The sequence below is a fragment of the Erythrolamprus reginae genome, chromosome 3, assembly GCF_031021105.1.
Source record: "Erythrolamprus reginae isolate rEryReg1 chromosome 3, rEryReg1.hap1, whole genome shotgun sequence".
In the NCBI taxonomy this organism is placed as follows: Eukaryota; Metazoa; Chordata; class Lepidosauria; order Squamata; family Dipsadidae; genus Erythrolamprus; species Erythrolamprus reginae.
In genome coordinates, this window is record NC_091952.1 from 6664807 (window position 1) to 6685196 (window position 20390).

At 44.0% G+C, this 20390-nt stretch overlaps 1 protein-coding gene across 3 annotated transcripts in view; it reads left to right on the plus strand.

Annotated features, from left to right (window-relative positions):
- DNAJC5 (DnaJ heat shock protein family (Hsp40) member C5) overlaps positions 1-20390 on the plus strand; it is a 90779-nt gene that overhangs the window by 47112 nt on the left and 23277 nt on the right. Inside the window, exon 2 of one of the 3 annotated variants that reach the window (XM_070744439.1) lies at positions 4948-5039. The exons of 1 other annotated variant lie outside the window; for it this stretch is intronic. The gene's annotated coding sequence lies outside the window, so the exon portion shown is untranslated. Of the gene's footprint in view, positions 1-4947; positions 5040-15469; positions 15531-20390 lie in introns of those variants that run through there. One more of the 3 variants, XM_070744440.1, reaches the window with a different exon arrangement.

Sequence of the window (20390 nt, forward strand, 5' to 3'; positions counted from 1 at the left end):
GAGGGTAGGGGCAATTCTAATCTCTGGGGGGAGTTGGTTCCAGAGGGTCGGGGCCGCCACAGAGAAGGCTCTTCCCCTGGGTCCCACCAAACGACATTGTTTAGTTGACGGGACCCGGAGAAGGCCAACTCTGTGGGACCTAACTGGTCGCTGGGATTCGTGCAGCAGAAGGCGGTCCCTGAGATAATCTGGTCCGGTGCCATGAAGGGCTTTATAGGTCAACACTTTGAATTGTGACCGGAAACCGATCGGCAACCAATGCAGACTGCGGAGTGTTGATGTAACATGGGCATATTTGGGGAAGCCCATGACTGCTCTCGCAGCTGCATTCTGCACAATCTGTACATGCTCTTTTGGCACCCAAGGGGAAAAAGGTTCACCATCACTGCCTTATGCTATCTTGGTCAACCGATTGCCAATCTTTGCTTGAAAACGTCCAGTGAGTGAGAATTACTGTATTACGTCTGACTAGGCTAGAGTTTTTGCAGGGATATCTTTTTAAATTTTCAGGTATGTAGAGAGTTTGATATTTGTCACTTTGAAAAGAAAATCAGTATTCTTTTCCACTAAGAATATATGATCAGAGAAGAACACTCAATAGAAGAAAGATAATATTTGCATGATTTGAAATCTTAGATTGCATCCTATTTAAAAAGACTTTTAAGGCAGAACATAGAATTCCTTTGGCTTTAAAAGAGTCAGAAAATAGGCCTTGTTACTTGTTGATGGAGCTTGGAAATATAGTATTATCCTAGAGATTTTAGTGGCAGTTGAACATAAGTGAATCAAAGCAAAGACCCCTGAATTCATACCGAATTGTATCCTGTATTTGCAGAATGTCTTTCCTTCGAGTAGTAGGTCACAAATCTTTACAAGACGCTGGTCAATTAGATTTAAGTAGCTGAATTTTAATCCTTTAAGGCAATTAAAGCAATGATATTTGGGCTACTATGTTCAGCAGGGCTAATTATAGACGATTTTTTAAGTCAAATAAATAGATTGTAAATGGTTAAAAAAAATCATTAATTCTGATGGATCTTATAAATACTGTAATTGCTATCACTTGAGCAGCTTGTCCTTTTCTTAGGGAAATTGAGTTAAAGGATCCTTGGTTCTCCTGTTTCCACAGTGAGCTTTTAAACCCACATGTGGTTTTCTTTTCATTATAATTATTATGATTATTATTATTTATTAGATCAGGGGTCGACAAAGTTGTTCAGAATCTAGGAGCCAGCCAAAAAATTTAGGAGCCAGAATTTTTTTTAAGCAAACTTGGTTTTTTGCCGAGTCTCCACCTGACATCGCTTTCACCCCCTCTGTCTCCTCCTTCCTCTCTCATCTCTTTCCTTCCTCTCCCTCCCTTTCTCTCTTTCCTTTCTCTCCCTTTCTGTCTATCCTTTCTATCTCTCACCCCTTCTCCCTCTTTCATTCCCTTTCTCTCCCTCCCTTTCTCTCTCATTCCTTTCTCTCCCTCTTTCCTTCCTATCTCTCTTTCTTTTTCTCCCTCCTTCATATCTTCTTTCTCTCCCCCTTCCTCCCTCTTTCCTTTCTCCCCCTCCCTTTCTCTTTCTTTTTCTCTATCCTTTCTACTTCTTACTCTTTCTTTCTTTCTCTCCCTCCTTCATTCAATTTTCTCTCCCTCCCTTTCTCTCCCTTTCTCTCTCTTTCCTTTCTCTCCCTCCCTTTCTCTTCCTTTTTCTCTATCCTTTCTACTTCTTACTCTTTCTTTCTCTCCCTCCTTCATTCAATTTTCTCTCCCCCCCTCCCTCCCTCTTTCCTTTCTCCCCCTCCCTTTCTCTTCCTTTTTCTCTATCCTTTCTACTTCTTACTCTTTCTTTCTCTCCCTCCTTCATTCAATTTTCTCTCCCCCCCTTCCTCCCTCTTTCCTTTCTCCCCCTCCCTTTCTCTTCCTTTTTCTCTATCCTTTCTGCTTCTTACTCTTTCTTTCTCTCCCTCCTTCATTCAATTTTCTCTCCCTCCCTTACTCTCTCTTTCCTTTCTCTCCCTCCCTTGTTCTCCCCTGGGGCTGCCTGTGCCTGCCCTGCACCACCCAACACGGACGGACAGCCCCCGGTCGTCGGTTCGTCGCCCCCCACCCCCCCACGGAGGGAGATCAGGCTGGCGAGGGCGGTAGAACTACGTCACCAGCCACTGGAGGGAGATCGGGCTGGCGGGGGCGGCGAATCCACCTCCCCAGCCGCGCGGAGGGAAATCCGGTAGGCGGGCGGGTGGCCGCGGCTCCCTGCGCGCCCCTGGAAAAGCGTACAGGGAACGGTGCCCGGGGCCGCTTTAGCCGCCCCCCCCCTCCCCCCGCCATCTCCCCGCGACTGCCTGTGCCGCTGCAGCCGCGGCCCCCCCCCCCGCTCCCACCGCCAGTGCCCTCCCGCCGGGCAACCAAAGGACACTTGCCGATGACGACAGGGAACCTTCAGCTGGGCGGGCGCTGCCGTGCCGGTGCCTCCGACCTCCCGGTTCCTGCTCGATGCCGCGGTTTCTGGCGCTCTCCTGCTGGGCCCCAAAGAAGGAAGGCGGGAAAAAGGCGCGAAGAATGGAGGTCTCCTTCCTGCCTGCCTTCTTTGGGACCCAGCAGGAGAGCGCCAGAAACCGCGGCATCGGGCAGGAGCGGAGAGGTCAGAGGCACCGCAGCGCCCTTCTAGGCGCCAGACAACATTTTCTAGGCGCCACTGGCGACCAGGCGCCTGGGTTTGTCGAACCTTGTATTAGATTTGTATGCCGTCCCTCTCTGCAGATTCGGGGCGGCTCACAACAATAGCAAAACAGTGTACAGTGAACCAATCTAATATTTAAAAAATATCTAAAAACCCACTGCTGTCCATGCACTAAACAAAGTCTGTTATTTATTTATTATTTGTCCATTAATTTCCCTGATTTCTCCCTTAATGTTATTCTAGTGTTGTTCCTTTTTAATCTGTACTTTCATATAGGATGAAAATTCGCTAATATTTTTGAGTAACTCATTGTCATTTCACTCCATGTTTATTTGGTCAACCCAGAGAGACCTGGCCATATTGCTGGCAATGTACACATTATTTATTTTTATTTTACTTTATTTACTTTATTATTTTTATTTTTTTATTTTTTTATATATTTTGTATTTTATTTTATATATTCATTTTTATTTTAATAGTTTTTATTATTTTTATTTTTTTACAAAATTTATATTGCCGCCTATTTACACATGGCAACTCAAGGTGGCTTAAAGAACATAAAACACCATATAAAAGAAATTTTGAAAAGAATAAAAAGAAAAAGAATAAAATCGTAAGCCCCATCCCCTCACCCTGACAACAACACATATTTATATAAGCCATTTAATGGGCTCCATCCCGCTCTGGGTTCCCCAGAACTGTTGGCAGAATCACGTCTTCAGGGCCTTTCAGAAGAGTGTTGTGCAGGGGAGGCAGTCTAAACTCCCAGAGGATGATGCTTCAGAGTGAGGGAGCCACCAGATGTATCTCCTTAGATGGGACCCATAACATTTCTTGCCTTCTTGCTCTAGTGGGTCGGGTCGATGTTGTTAGTATGTCTCGGTACGAAACCTTCAACACACATTGTGGTATAGGAAATGTGGAGTAGCCAGACAATGACTCAGACTTAGTATCAATATATATACAACAATATTATTATTTACAAATATACAGAATCAACAATATAATACTCTAATAGTTTACAAACCACACACACAGCAAGAATACAGCTCACCGCAAAATATATCTAACAAAGTAACTCCCCCCAAAGGGAATGGTGTTGCCGCCCCCTTATGGCCAACCAGTAATATTTCCTTAAAGGTACAGTCTTTACATTTAAACAAACTAACATACTTAGCTACTGTATGTCAGCACCCAAGTAGGTTACATTCTATATGCTAACAGATGTGACTGGCAAGTCCCTCAAACAACCTGGTCCCAATCCACAAAGGGCTTTAAAAGTGACAACCAGCATCTTGAATTGCACAGGGAAGCAAGTTGCAACCCATGCAGCTCCCGTGGGAGAGGAGACAACATGTGCACACTGAGGTCTGCACAAAAACCATGTGGCCCGCTGCATTTTGCAGCAGCTGGAGTTTCTGGATGCTTTTCAGGAGCAGCCCTATATAGAGTGTTTTGTAGAATAGAATAGAATAGAATAGAATAGAATTTTTATTGACCAAGTGTGATTGGACACACAAGGAATTTGTCTTGGTGCATATGCTCTCAGCATACATAAAATAAAAAATATATACATTTGTCAAGAATCATGTGGTACGACACTTGATGATTGTCATAGGGGTCAAATAAGCAATGAAGAAGCAATACAGTATTAATAAAAATCTTAGGATATAAGCAACAAGTTACAGTCATACAGTCAACATGGGAGGAAATGGGTGAAAGGAATGATGAGAAAAACTAGTAGAATAGAAGTGCAGATTTAGTAGAAAGTCTGACAGTGTTGAGGGAATTATCTGTTTAGTAGAGTGATGGCGTTTGGAAAAAAACTGTTCTTGTGTCTAGTTGTCTTGGTGTGCAGTGCTCTGTAGCGACGTTTTGAGGGTAGGAGTTGAAACAATTTGTGTCCAGGATGTGAGGGGTCATTAAATATTTTCCCCGCCCTTCCATACAGGAAATGACTAAGTCATGAGTGACCATGAGTAAGAATTGTTGGTCCAGGAAAGGAACTAACAACCTGAGCAGTCCTGTGCTAAGGGCATTAAGCTACGTGAAACTACCGCGTTCTAAATTTCATCATAAAATAGGTTTACGAGCATCCCGCCTTTGATTTTATGGATTGTAATACTCTCAGTGGAATCCCAGTTCCTCTTCCAGTTTCCATACATTGATGGCATTTGTTGAATTTCTGTATTTTTTTTTTTAAAGCATAAAGCAACCCTTTGACAAACATTTGGTCGGAAATCTAATAGATCACAATTCCCTTTCATTCTGCCCTTAGGAGAATTTTGCTCACATATCTACGAAGATTTAACTCCAGGATCCGCACCCAGGATCTGTTTTGCTTTGTTTCACAAGGACGGCATTGTTTCAGTAAGTGAAAGTTCTTTTTATCTTTTTTCAGGGCTTGCAAATAACATGCAGGGAGATGATAAAGCAGAAACCTAAGGCGTGACATTGATTCTTTAAATGTGCCTGGTTGGGAGTCCACAGCATAATTGACAAGGGTCAGAATATTTTCTAAGTAGCATCTGTTGCCAAAACTGGTACTTTAATCAAAGGGAGGAGGAGTATTAGATATATTCATTGCCTGCAATATTTTTTAAAAATGAAGGTGGGATGAAATCTAAAAAACAAAAGAAAAGCATCCCAGTACACCAAATTGCAAAGACAAATAATGACAGCATTATTCATTTAGCAAGTATTGGCACAATTATTCCTGACTGTTTGCATTGCAGTAGTCTGATGCTGGTTGAAGAAAATTAACAACCAATCTGGGGTCTAGTGTTGTAAAGTAAACATCTCCATGTAGGAGTTAGTATATTGTATAAAGACTGCATAACCCTCCTTGCCTTTCGTAAGCTCCTTAAAACCCACCTCTGCCGTCAGGCATGGGGGAACTGAGATATTCTTTCCCCCTAGGCCTTTACAATTCATGTATGGTATGTTTGTATGTATGGATGTTTGGTTTTTACAATAAGTGTTTTTTAGTTGTTTTAGTATTGGATTTACATGCTGTTTTTTGTTACTGTTGTTAGCCGCCCCGAGTCTACGGAGAGGGGCGGCATACAAATCCAATAAATAAATAAATAACAATTAAACAGTTTGGTTTGTTAAAAAAAATATTAGCCCAACCTAGGCATTTTGGGGGAGAGCCACCTTAGTCTATGGTAGCCTTTTTTCAGGCTAATAAATTTTATTAAAGGCATAGGTTTTGGTGAGCTGTAGCTCACTTCTCACTTGCATCTGATGAAATGATCTGTAGTACACAAATGTACATGGCTTTTTCATAAAATTGATTAGACTAAAAAAAGGTGCCACCAGACTCCATCCATACGTAGGGTTTAAAATGTGTAAAATTGCAAATACTGTTCTTAAATAGAATAGGGTAAATGAACCTGCATGAATACTGGTCTGTCAATAATTGGTTTTCAGTCATATTATCTGAGTGGTTGTTTTTAAATCCATATGTATCATTTGGTCTTTCTGCTGCAATTTGTTGATAGCAAGATTGGTCAGCCCGTCCCACTAGTTCTACTGCAAAAAAAGTCTACTGCAGATCCCACAGCCAAGGAATTTAGGCTTTTTTCTGCCGCACTCCCCCACCCTTTGGAACATCTTGCCACTAGATTCACACCCTCCCTTCTAGCCTTAAGGAAAAGCCTTAAAACCTGGCTAGGCTGACTGGTATGGTGCCCTGAAGAAGCAGCTGTAGACTAGAGGAAGTTGGTGCAGTAGCAGTAAAGGCCCCGTTACTAATGGGGATTTCTTTAGACTGCTCTTAATTCTCTGTAATTGTCATCCGTTTTTATATTTATAATAGTTTTTATACCCATATGTTTTTATTACATCGTAAACTGCCCAGCCTCTTCATGGATTTATTTATTTATTTACCTATTTATTGAATTTACATGCTGCCCCTCTCCAAGGACTCGGGGCGGTTTACAACATATAAAAAGAACAATATAACGTCCTAAATCCAATTAGTTTAAAATTAATTAATCTAAAACCCCAGGACCATTAAGAAACACTCATTCCCACTCAATCAACTGACATACAATACATTCGTCGGCCAGGGGGCTAGAGTCTAATGGCCCCAATCCTGGCGGCATAAATGAGTTTTCAGACCCTTGTGGAAGGCGAGGAGGGTGAGGGCAGTATGAATCTCTGGGGGGAGCTGACTCCAGAGGGCCGGAGCCCCTACAGAGAAGGCTCTTCCCCTGGGTCCCGCCAAGCGACATTGTCTAGTTGACAGGACCTGGAGAACCTGGGGCCTGTGGGACATGAGCAGCCGCTGGGATTTATGCGGCAGGAGGCGGTCCCACAAGTAGTCTGGTCTGATGCCATGTAGGGCTTTATAGGTCATAACCAACACTTTGAATTGTGTCCGGAAATCAATTGGAAGCCAATGTAGTCCGTGGAATGCTGGAGAAACATGGGTGGCTGCCTTTTGCACCATTTGCAGTTTCCAAACACTCTTCAAAGGTAGCTCCATCTAGAGAGCATTGCAGTAGTTGAACCTCGAGGTGATAAGGGCATGAGTGACTGTAAGTAAAGATTCCCTGTCCAAATAGGGCTGCAACTGGTGCACCAGCGCACATGGGCAAATGCCCCCCTCGCCACCGCCGAAATATGATATTCCAGTTGTGATAGCCACATGCCCTCGGATGATCTCACCCAGTGGTTTCATGTAGATATTAAACAGCAGGGGGAAGAGGACTGATCCCTGAGGAACTCCACAAAGGAGGGCCTAGGAGACGACCTCTGACCCCCTAGTAACATCAACCACAACCGACTGGAGAGGTAGCAGGCGAACCACCGTAAAACAGTGCCTCCCACTCCCAACCCCTCCAGCCTTGTTGTGGCAAAAAGGCTTGTGTAGCTCGATGAAGCTATTGTTGTTTGCTTGCAGACATTTCATTACCCAATTAGGTAACATATCAGTACTAGAAGGGTGTGAGATTTGCAAAGAGGAGGAGGAGGACGACGACTGGTGTTCTCTGAGCTGGGTTATTTTCTTGCAGATGTTTCATTACCCAACTAGGTAACATCATCAGGGCTAGAAGGAGGGGGAGAGGAGAAGGGGACAATGATGATAATTGGGAAACACACCAGGGTTTCTAGGTCTGAATTAAACACATTATTCCAGTATTTCTCAAGCTTAGCAACTTTGTGATGTGTAGACTTCAAGCAAAGCTGGCTGGGGAGTTCTGGGAGTTGAAGTCCACATATCTGAAAGTTGTCATAGTTGACAAACCCCGATCTAGCTATTGAACTGGGCTTGCAGGTGACAAAAATTCCACTGGGAATGACCAATCCTAGGTGACTGTGTAGCCATGCCACCTGCATTACAGGTGCAGAATGTTAATCTTTCCTAAACAGACTCAAACTCAACCCGGATAAGACGGAGTGGCTGTGGGTTTTGCCTCCATCTGTCCGTCCATAACCCGGGGGGGGGGGATTACTAACCCCCTCAGAGAGGGTCCGCAACTTGGGCGTCCTCCTCGATCCACAGCTCACATTAGAGAAACATCTTTCAGCTGTGGCGAGGGGGGCGTTTGCCCAGGTTCGCCTGGTGCACCAGTTGCGGCCCTATTTGGACCGGGAGTCACTGCTCACAGTCACTCATGCCCTCATCACCTCGAGGATCGACTACTGTAATGCTCTCTACATGGGGCTACATCTGAAAAGTGTTCGGAAACTTCAGATCGTGCAGAATGCAGCTGCGAGAGCAATCATGGGTTTCCCTAGGTATGCCCATGTTACACCAACACTCCGCAGTCTGCATTGGTTGCCCATCAATTTCTGGTCACAATTCAAAGTGTTGGTTATGACCTATAAAGCCCTTCATGGCATCGGACCAGAATATCTCCGGGACCACCTTCTGCCGCACGAATCCCAGCGACCGGTTAGGTCCCACAGAGTTGGCCTTCTCCGGGTCCCGTCGACTAAACAATGTTGTTTGGCGGGACCCAGGAGAAGAGCCTTCTCTGTGGCAGCCCTGACCCTCTGGAACCTGCTCCCCCCGGAGATCAGAACTTCCCCCACCCTCCTTGCCTTTCATAAACTCATTAAAACCCATCTCTGCATGGGGGATCTGAGACATCTCCCCCGGGCCTATACAGTTTATACATGGTATGTTTGTGTGTATGCTTGCTTTTAATAATGGGGATTTTAGTGTTTTTTAAATTAATAGATTTGTTCTTACATTGTCTTTGTTATTGTTGTGAGCCGCCCCGAGTCTACGGCGAAGGGCGGCATACAAATCTAATAAAATAAATAAATTAAATAAATAAAAAATTAAATTAAATTAAATTAAATTAAATTAAATTAAATTTTGGGAGCCAAAGCCCCACATCTGAAATTTTCCAAGGTAGAGAAACATCCTGTTAATCTGTCATTTAAACATTGGAATAAATCAGAGGTCTTCAAACTTGGCAACTTCCAGACTTGTGGACTTCAACTCCCAGTATTCTATCTCCAAAGGTCTCAAGAAACACAATGGGTTTTCAACACATCACAGTTGCTAATGGATAATGGGCTTTGTCTCACATGTAATCTGCATTTGCATAATCAACCTCTCTGACTCTCCCTCTCCCCCTCTTCTCAGTTCAAATCCTCTAACCAGCTAGCCTTTGTACGCATCTGAGCTGAAGCTTGCAAAAGCTTTTGCCTTAATAGTACTTTTCAGCCAGGGATGACTCCATCAGATTCCTGATGTCGAAGGGAGGGAGCTAATGAATACATTTATGTGCACTGATTTTCTATGTAAGGCCACAAATAAGCCTGGGATTTTAAAGAAGGACTAGCATCCTGTACTTTTAATGCAGGTGGCATGCTAAGCGCTCGCCCTCCATCTGTTACGGTTTCTAGCCTGGGAGACTGAGGGGCTGTATCATTCACTCTTGTTCTGAATCCAAGGAGGAGCTAGATAATTGATCTCCTTCTGAGCTGTCTGCCACACTCTCCTCCCTGTCACTCATGTCTTCTTGGTCAGAGGAGCCTTCATCAGCAGATTCGGGAGGGGGGGGGGCAAACAGGCCTGCTGCATGTGGATGTCTCCCCCACATCCACAGTCCTTGGGGCAGGAGCTGGGCCAGAGCTAACCACAACAGCCCCCAGTTGGTGGAGTTTCCTTTGCCCCTTGTAGCAAGAAGGTGACCACTAAGTGTTTTGGCTTTCAAAGGATAATGAATCTATCCTGTATTTAACTTAGAAGAAGGGGAAACAAATTTGCTTTGGGATGATTAAGCTAGTGAGAAAACTAGTGAGTTGCTAGTTGGAGAACTATGGTCAAAAAATACCTTGAATATCACTTCGAGCAACATTATCCACAAGTGGGTTTTGCTCACCTAATGCAGCTGATAATCACCCCATCTTTTGTCCTGTTCTTGGTGTTTTCTGGACATGTTTCAGGCTAAGGAACATCATCAGTGCAGCAGAGATTAAAGTGTGCTGGTTATGCCTGGCCAGTCTTGGTTGGGGTGTGGTGTCAACTTTCCTTAATGTTTCTTAATTAGGGTTTGGTTTCTTCCACGATTGTTTTGGTGTGGCTTCCTGCCTATCTGGTTGTGGCCTTCTAGGAAGGATTCCACTGTGGGCTGTTTTTTTTTTAGTTCCTTGACTTGGTGGTATCTTTGAATAGTAGGTAGATCTCCAGGGGCCTTTTCAAGGCTGGTGTCTTGGTCTTGGTAGTCCTTGACTTACGGCCACAATGGAACCCAAAAATTCTATTGCTATTTGCTTTGGGATGTACATTCCAGGCATTGACCAGTTTGTTGCTGAAGTCGTATTTTTCGTAATTTGCCATTAGTTAAGTGACATTAGCTAAGTGAGCTTTTCCCCATTGTATGACCTTTCTTGCAACAGTTAAGTGAATCACTTTAGTTGTGAAGTGACCACCTCCAACCTCATACCTCATTGTGGCCAGTAAGGGCCCAGAGAGTCGGCCTTCTCCAAGTCCTGTCTGCCAAACAATGCTGGTTAGCGGGACCTGGGGGAAGAGCCTTCTCTATGGTGGCTCCTCCCCTGTGAAATCAACTCCCCCCAGCGATTCGCATTATCTCCTCCTTACCGGTCTTCTGGAAAGTCGTTAAGACATGGCTTTTCCGGCAGGCCTGGAATTAGGATTGAATGTTAGTACGTATGGTTTTTTAATATAGTAGTTTTTGTACTGTAGATTTTATTGATGTTTTATATTGCTCTTTTTATCAATATTATAAATTTATAACTTGTTAGCCGCTCAGAGTCCGTTTTGGAGTGAGCGGCATATAAATTTATTATTTATTCAATTTTTATGCCGCCCTTCTCCTTAGACTCAGGGCGGCTTACAACATGTTAGCAATAGCACTTTTTTAACAGAGCTAGGCTATTGCCCCCACAATCCGGGTCCTCATAAATGAAATGAAATGAAATAAAGAAACAAACAAACTCACTTAACAATTATCACACTCAGCAACAGAAATTTGGGGCTCAATTGTGGCCATAAATCAAGGACCTGTATACCTATTAGCAGCCAGTGAGTTAGTGGTTGCTTATAATTTAAAATAAACAGTGGATAACATTGGGTTAAATGGTGCTTTTGTTTTGGATGTTGTGTTACAAAAGATATTTAACAGTTACAACTGCCTCGCTTGGCAACAGAAACCTTGGCCTTGGCTGGGGTCGTAAGTCGAGGAATATCTGTAATTTATTAGCCTATGGTCTAGCTCAGGAGCTTCCAACTTTGGCAAATTACAAAAAATACAACTTCTGCAACAGAGTGGTCAATGCCTGGAATGTACTAACTGACTCTGTGGGTTCACCCCTAAACCCCAAAAACTTTAACCTTAGACTGTCTACAGTTGACCTCACCCTATTCCTAAGAGGTCTTTAAGGGGCGTGCATAAGCGCACCATCGTGCCTTCCGTCTCTTTTCTAACATCCCCTTTTATTAGTATCCATTTCATGATATTTATACTTATACAGTGATACCTTGTCTTACAAACGCCTCGTCATACAAACTTTTCGAGATACAAACCCGGGGTTTAAGATTTTTTTGCCTCTTCTTACAAACTATTTTTCACCTTACAATCCCACCACCGACACTGGGATGCCCCGCCTCCGGACTTCCGTTGCCAGTGAAGCACCTGTTTTTGCGCTGCTGGGATTCCCCTGAGGCTGCCCTCCATGGGAAATCCCACCTCCGGACTTCCGTGTTTCTGTGATGCTGCAGGGGAATCCCAGTAGGGGAATCCCAGCAGCGCAAAAACGGGTGCTTCACTGGCAACGGAAGTCTGGAGGTGGGGTTTCCCAGAGAGGGGAGCCTCAGTGAAATCGCAGCATCGCAAAAACACAGAGGTCCGGAGGTGGGGTTTCGAGAACTTCGGTATTTTTGCTATGATGCAATTTCACTGATGCTCTCTTCGCTGGGAAACCCCACCTCCGGACTTCCATTGCCAGCAAAGTGCTCGTTTTTGTACTGCTGGGATTCCCCTGCTGGGATTCTCCTGCAGCATCACAAAAACACGGAAGTCCAGAGGTGGGGTTTCCCATGGAGGGGAACCTCAGGGAAATCCCAGCAACTCAAAAACCCACGCTTCGGCTGGCAAGAGGGGTGAATTTTGGGCTTGCACACATTAATCGCTTTTCCATTGATTCCTATGGGAAACATTGTTTTGTCTTACAAACTTTTCACCTTAAGAACCTCGTCCCAGAACCAATTAAGTTTGTAAGACAAGGTATCACTGTATCTGTTAACTTATACATGCCTGACAAACAAAATAACAAAATTTAAAAAACTTTAAGACTTGTCCACAAGTCTTAAAGTTGCCAAGGTTGGAGACCCCTGGGCTAGCCCACAGGCCCCTAACCTTTTGGCCACCAGAGACCAGTTCTGTGGAGGTAGGTTTTTCCATGGACAAGGTTTCGTGTGCTGCCTGAATCTCACAGATGGGGCTTTGCTTGTTTGCACGGTCCGATTTCTGACTTACCACAGCCCTGTGGTGGTCCACGAACAGGGGGTTGGGGACCCCGGTGTAGCCTACAGAGTTGTATAATCTAGTGGCCTCTCACCCTGCTCCCTTTGCAGCCCGGAGAAGGTCCATCTTGGCCTCCTGGTTGCTGAGACTTAAAACTTTCAGCCACTGCCTGATTTTCCCTTCCCACCATTTCTTTCAATCTCCGGCTTCTCTCCTTTACGCCCTCTGATGTCCACTGTTGCCCAGCAACCCCGCTGATGCTGAGCTCTTCTCCGGCTTGTCCTTCCCTCACCTCTTCTTTGCCTGCCTTTATCCTTAGGGACCTCCAGCAATTATGCCGATGACGATCTCCCTGTATCCCAGCCTTATCTTCATCTCTTTCCATCCCCGGCTGTATTTCCGCCAGGTTGACCTGTTACTCTGTTGCTGCCTCTTTACTCTGACTGGAGTAATTGCACACTCAGTGCTGAGCCAGTCTCATGTCACCACCTCCCAGTAAACTGAATAGAATAGAATAGAATTCTTTATTGGCCAAGTGTGATTGGACACACAAGGAATTTGTCTTTGGTGCAGATGCTCTCAGTGTACATAAAAGAAAAGGGATGTTTGTCAAGAATCACATGGTATAACACTTATGTATGTATGTATGTATGTATTTATTTATTTATTTATTTATTTATCGGATTTGTATGTCGCCCCTCTCCGCAGACTCGGGGCGGCTCACAGCAATAATAATACAATGTAAATAAATCTAATATTTAAGTTAATTTAAAACCCCAATTTAGAAACCAATCATACATACTGACATACCATGTATAAATTTTATAAGCCTAGGGGGAGGGAAAGTCTCAATTCCCCCATGCCTGACGACAGAGGTGGGTTTTAAGGAGCTTACGAAAGTCAAGGAGGGTGGGGGCAACTCTGATATCTGGGGGGGAGAGTTGGTTCCAAAGGGTCGAGGCCGCCACAGAGAAGGCTCTTCCCCTGGGTCCCGCCAAACGACATTGTTTAGTTGAAGGCCAACTCCGTGGGACCTAACTGGTTGCTGGGATTCGTGCGGCAGAAGGCGGTCCCGGAGATATTCTGATCATAGGGATCAAAGAAGAAACAATATTAACAAAAATCTTAGGATACAAGCAACAAATTACAGTCACACAGTCCTAAGTGGGAGGAAAAGGATGATAGGAATGATGAGAAAAAACTAGTAGAAATAGAAGTGCAAACGTAGTAAAACGTTGACAGTGTTGAGGGAATTCTTTGTTTAGTAGAGTGATGGCGTTCGGGAAAAAACTGTTCTTGTGTCTATTCTAATCAATATGATCATGAAATTATCAATAGAATAGAATAAAATAGAATAGCAGAGTTGGAAGGGATCTCGGAGGTCTTCTAGTCCAACCCCCTGCTCAAGTAGGAAACTTTATACCAGTGAAGGCGAACCTATGGCACAGGTGCCACAGGTGGCACGCGGAGCCATATCTGAGGGCATGCGAGATGTTGTCCTATGTCAGATCCAGCACACATGTTCACACTGGCCAGCTGATTTTCAGCCTTCTGGAGGGGGGGGGAAGCCTCCTGAAGCCTGGGGAAGGCGAAAAACAGCACAATGGGCCTATCAGAAGTTCAGAAAGAAAGATTAGATTAGATTAGATTTATTGGATTTATATGCCGCCCCTCTCTGCAGACTCGGGGCGGCTCACAACAATGGTAAAAACAGTACATAATGACACATCCAATACCCACCAATCCAATTACAATTTTAAGTTAAGAAATTCATAAAACAACCCTAATATATATAAAAAACAAGCACACAATCAATCAAACACCAAAACAACATGGGCAAGGGGGAGATGTTTCAGTTCCCCCATGCCTGATGACAGAGGTGGGTTTTAAGGAGTTTACAAAAGGCAAGGAGGGTGGGGGCAATCCTAATCTCAGGGGGGAGCTGGTTCCAGAGGGTTGGAGCCACCACAGAGAAGGCTCTTCCCCTGGGTCCCGCCAGATGACATTGTTTAGTCGACGGGACCCGAAGAAGGCCGACTCTGTGGGACCTAACCGGTCACTGGGATTCGTGCGGCAGAAGGTGGTCCCGAAGATATTCTGGTCCGGTGCCACGAAGGGCTTTGTAGGTCATAACCAACACTTTGAATTGTGACCGGAAACTGATCGGCAACCAGTGCAGACTGCGGAGTGTTGGAGTAATATGGGCATACTTAGAGAAGACTTCAGTGAGGTCTGCATAAATGCACAGAGGTGTGTGTGTGTGAATGCAGGGGGGGGGGGTTGTGCATGCATGCTTGAGGGGAAGGCATTGCATTATGGGTATGGGCATGCTCACGTGTGCTATAGCGAGAACCTGTGCCTTTTTGACATCCAAGCAAAAAAAGGTTCGCCATCACTGCCCTATACCATTTCAGACAAATGGTTGTCCAATCACTTCTTAAAAACTCCCTGGTGATGAAGCTCCCAAAACTTCTGGAGGCAAGTTGTTCCACTGATTAATTGCTTTAACTGGCAGGAAATTCCTCCTTAGTTCCAGGTTTCCTCTCTTCTTGATTAGTGTTTCGTAGACCATTCCCGGTTTATGCAACCAACATCCTAGCAAGCTTTTTCTGTACCGTTACCAAGAAAACAGGCTCAACAAAATTCAGATTAAATTTTAAGTGAAATTGATTTTAAAAAGACCTTTCTTCCATGTTGGAAATGTCCTTGCCTGATTATTTTAACTGAGTCAGGGGGAAAAATTCATAAAAAGCTCTCTGTCACTTTTAGTCTCCTGTGTCTTTAAAAGGCGTGTTTTGAGTTTTGATTATTTAGGCTAATGCTGCCTTGCCTAGAATTTGAGCATCATTGGCTTATTTGTATCTAGGATGTCAGTCATTCTAGAAGAACCAGTTTTGAAAAACAGGTGAGAAAAATCTTTTGATCCTCATCTCTTTAGCTATTGTTGTTTTGCAAGGAGAAAGCCCCCGAGCAAGAGAAAACACACAAGTTAATCCGAGGGCTTTAAAAATACCTTTTCCGTCAGGCCTGTTTAATCTAGCATAGCTAGCTGCCATGACCTAATCCCAAAATAGCTGGCAGTCTCTTCTCTCAGAGTATTTGCTGCTAAATAATGACAGATGGTGATTTAGCTTGCTTTGAAACTGAAACTATAGTGCAGAACTTTTAAATTTTTGGACAGAAGGGAGAAATGAGGTTCGAGATCTTTTTTAAAAATTAGAGTTAATTATGTTTGCATGCACTACAAATTCAGTCAACCAAGCAGTAAGTTGGATAGACTCCATTTTACCAGTGATGGGTACACTGTTAAGAACAGACCTGAAAAAAACAGATGAAGGACAGATAGACCCTAGATCCTAGACCCAGATCACCTCGAGGTTCGACTACTGTAACACTCTCTACATGGGGCTACCTTTGAAAAGTGTTCGGAAACTTCAGATCGTGCAGAATGCAGCTGCGAGAGCAATCATGGGCTTTCCCAAATATGCCCATGTTACACCAACACTCCGCAGTCTGCATTGGTTGCCGATCAGTTTCCAGTCACAATTCAAAGTGTTGGTTATGACCTATAAAGCCCTTCATGGCACCGGACCAGATTATTTTAGGGACCGCCTTCTGCTGCACGAATCCCAGCGACCGGTTAGGTCCCACAGAGTGGGTCTTCTCCAGGTCCCGTCAACTAAACAATGCCGCTTGGCGGGACCCAGGGGAAGAGCCTTCTTTGTGGCGGCCCCAGCCCTCTGGAACCAACTCCCCCCAGAGATTAGAATTGCCCCCACCCTCCTTGCCTATCGTAAACTCCTTAAAACCCACCTCTGCCGCCAGGCATGGGGGAATTGAGATGCTCTTTCCCCCTGGGCCTTTAAAATTTCATGTGTGGTATGTCTGTATGTATGTTTGGTTTTTTATATTAATGGGTTTTTTAATCATTTTTGGTATTTATTGGTTTATTATTGTACATTGTTTTATTACTGTTGTTAGCCGCCCCGAGTCTTCGGAGAGGGGCGGCATACAAATCCAATAGATAGATAGATAGATAGATAGATAGATAGATAGATAGACAGACAGACAGACAGACAGACAGACAGACAGACAGACAGACAGACAGACAGACAGACAGACAGACAGACAGACAGACAGACAGACATGGAGAAAATCTACTGTATTTTTCAGAGTACAAGACACGCCCTTTCTCTCCCCTAAAAGAGGGTGGAAATGTTGGTGGGTCTTATACACCGAATACAACCATTTTGGGCCTCCCAAAGCTCCACTCTGTCATCCCATTTTTACAAAAAATAAGCCTGCTTTTCGCAGAAATAGTGTGGACAGAGGGTTTGGGAGGCCTGCAGTGTGCTACTGGGGGAAGGCAAAAACACTCCCAAGTTTGCAAAAATGGGTGGAAAAACGAGCTCTCTGCAGGCCTCCAAACCCTCTGCCCACCCTATTTTTACGAATAACAGACCCATTTTTGGAAAAAAAAGGGGGGGTACACAGAGGGCTTGGGAGGCCTGCTGAGTGCTCCTGGAGCTGCGGAGGACAAAACCTTTTTTTCTTACTTACCTCTTTGAAAACTTGGTGCATCTTATGTACCAGAGCGTCCTATAGTCCGAAAAGTACAGTAAATGGTCATTAAGAGTCAACATTGATTGAATGGCACATAGGCAACCTATTGAGTTTGACAAGATAGGTGTGTTGTTTATACCCACCCTTACTTTTAATCTTTGAATTTCCATGAGATTAGAGCACTGCTCTCTCCTTCATTTTATGTTTTGATCAGACCTTATTGAAAAGTTATAGAATATGTTTCAATAAAAGCACTGTATGCAGGAAGTTCTCGACTTACAACAGTTCATTTAGTGACCATTACAAGTTACAACAGCACTGAAAACAAGTGAGTGTCGACCATCTTTCACACTTACGACCATTGCAGCATCCTGATGGTCACCTGTTATGATGGTTGCAAGGTCCCGGGGTCGCGTGATCCACTTTTGCGACCTTCTGACCAGCAAAATCAATGTGGAAGCCAGATTCACTTAACGGCTGTACTATTAACTTGGCAATTGCAATTATTCACTTAACAACAGTGGCAAAAGGGTTGTAAAATGGGGTACTTAACTCATTTAAATGTTTCACTTAGCAGCATAAATTTGGGGCTCAATTGTGGTTGTAAGTCTCAGGGCTATCGCCGCCCTGAGTCGCTTTGAGAAGAGTAACATAAAAATCTAATAAATAAAATAAAATAAGCAATAAATATTATTATTTGTTTCACAGTATGATTATTTCCCTTTATGGCTTGGAAATGCCATAAAAAAAATTAGGCCAGGCAAGACGGCTACTGCATTCATAGTGCTGGAAACTTGGCTTCTGCACATGCTCAAAAGAAAAACAAATTATAAAAATATAGGGAAAAAAATGGTGGTGCCTACGGACTGGCACTGACTGATCCAGTTCGGTAATACCATCGTGACATCACCCGTGGGTCACTACTAGTTCGGGCGAACCAGTCCGAATTGAGAGGAACCCAGCCCTGGTCATAAGTGTGAAAAACAGTCACGTCATTTTTTTTTTCAGTGTTGTTGTAACAGCCACTAAATGAACTGTCGTACGTCGAGGACTCTCTATCATGGAAAATTTATTATTTTTGTCTTTTTGCATGTGGTGTGCAAGTCTGGCTAGCCTACACTCCAGCAGAGTCATGCAGTTGATGACGGTGCCAGGTGGGAGGAAGGTGGGAAGTGAAAATGAGCGAGCTGACGTGACAAAGGGATCTGGAAAGACTGTTTTATCAAGACCAGCGTCAGCAGTTGAGATACTTGTGAAAAAGAAATGGAGTCTTCAATAGGGAAGAGGAGGTTCTGAGTCATTTGGACAGATGTTGTCTCTCATAGTAAGACAGTTGCAGTGGAAAAGCCACAGATCTGACATGAGAGGCAAAGACATCAGGGAAAATGCAGTGAATGGAAGGAATTCGGCATCAGGGTTCGAGAGGGGGTGGTTGTCACAACAGATTCAGTCTTCTCTCAAAATCATAGATGTCCAGCCTTGGCAGCTTTAAGACTTATGAACTTCAATTCCCAGAATTCCTTTGTGTTCTGTCGGGCTCTCTGGTAGAATCCTCCGGAAAATTCACAGGTACAAATTTCAGACACACACACGTTTGAAAATTCAAAACAATGATCTTTATAAGGAAAATTCACTTAAACTAAGCCCTCTTTTGGTATAGCAAAGAGCACTTGTCTCCAAACAAACTGGTGATTGGTACAAGTCCCTTATCAGTTCTGTGATACTTAGCTTGCAGCTGTGAGGCAATTCACAGTCCTTCTTCTTTCACAAAGTGAAACACACTTTGCTCTGGTTTAGTTTCAAAGCGGGGAAAATCAGCACACAAAAAGTCAAAGTCAGTAAAGCAGTCACGAAACACAAAGATCAGATAATCCTCCACAATGGCCAAACCCACAGGTTGCTATTTATAGCAGCCTCACTAATGACCACAGCCCCACCCAACCATAGGTGGCCTCATTTTCTTTGATAATAATCTCTCAGTTGTTTGTTGCCTATGCATCACTCTCCGCATGCGTGGCTGTATCATTAACTCTTGTTCTGAATCCAAGGAGGAGCTAGATAATTGATCTCCTTCTGAGCTGTCTGCCACACTCTCCTCCTTTCTGTTACTCATGTCTTCTTGGTCAGAGGAGCCTTCATCAGCAGATTCCACCGGGAGCAAAACAGGCCTGCGACATGTGGATGTCTCCCCCACATCCACAGTCCTTGGGGCAGGAGCTGGGCCAGAGCTAACCACAACACTTTGACTGGGGAATTCTGGAAGTTCAAGTCCCCCAGTCTTAAAACTGCCGAGAACCGAACGACCCTTACGATAAACACTAGTCTGGCCACTTTTGAGACAGGTAAATACATGGAATTCCTTGATGGTGATTTGAGCCACTTGGAGGAGAAGATGGGAGGTGGAAGTGGAGATGGAGGAGGGAGCAAACAAGGGTTAAACATCCCCCTCCCCAGAGTAATTTCTCCTTTGTGCTTGGTCCAGAAAGTCAGGGGCTCTGGGCAAAAGAAACAGCAAATGTGGCGCCTCAAAACTAAGCAATGATTTTGCAGCAACCTGTTTGCAAAGCTTTGAGATGGACTTGTTTTGAGGGCATTTGGTAAGGCAAACAAGGCCAGGAATATATCCCCTCTGTGCTGAGATATATGACCATGGTAGTTTGAAAATATGAGCAAGAGCAATAACACTTACATTACATATCACTTCACAGTCCTTCACAGCCTTTTCTAAGCAGTTTACAGAATCAGCATATTGTCTCCAACAATCTGGGTCCTCATTGTATCTACCTCAGAAGGAATGGAAGGCTGAGTCAACCTTGAGCCGGTCAGGATAGAATGCCTTGCTGTCAGCAGAATTACCCTGCAACACTGCATTCTGACCACTGTGCCTCCAAGGCAGGTGGATAGATGGAGGGATGGAGGGATGATAGATAATTATAGATTATGTAATTCTAATAATAAATAAATAAATAGAAGACAGGCAGACAATGGTGGATGGAGGGATGATAGATAATTATAGATTATCTAACTCTAATAATTAATAAATAAATAAATAAATAAATAAATAGAAGACAGGCAGACAATGATGGATGGATGGAAGGATGGAGGGAAGGATGGATGATAGATAATTATGGATGATAGATAATTATAGACAGACAGACAGATGATAGATTGATAAGAGAGACAGAGAAAGAGAGAGAATTAT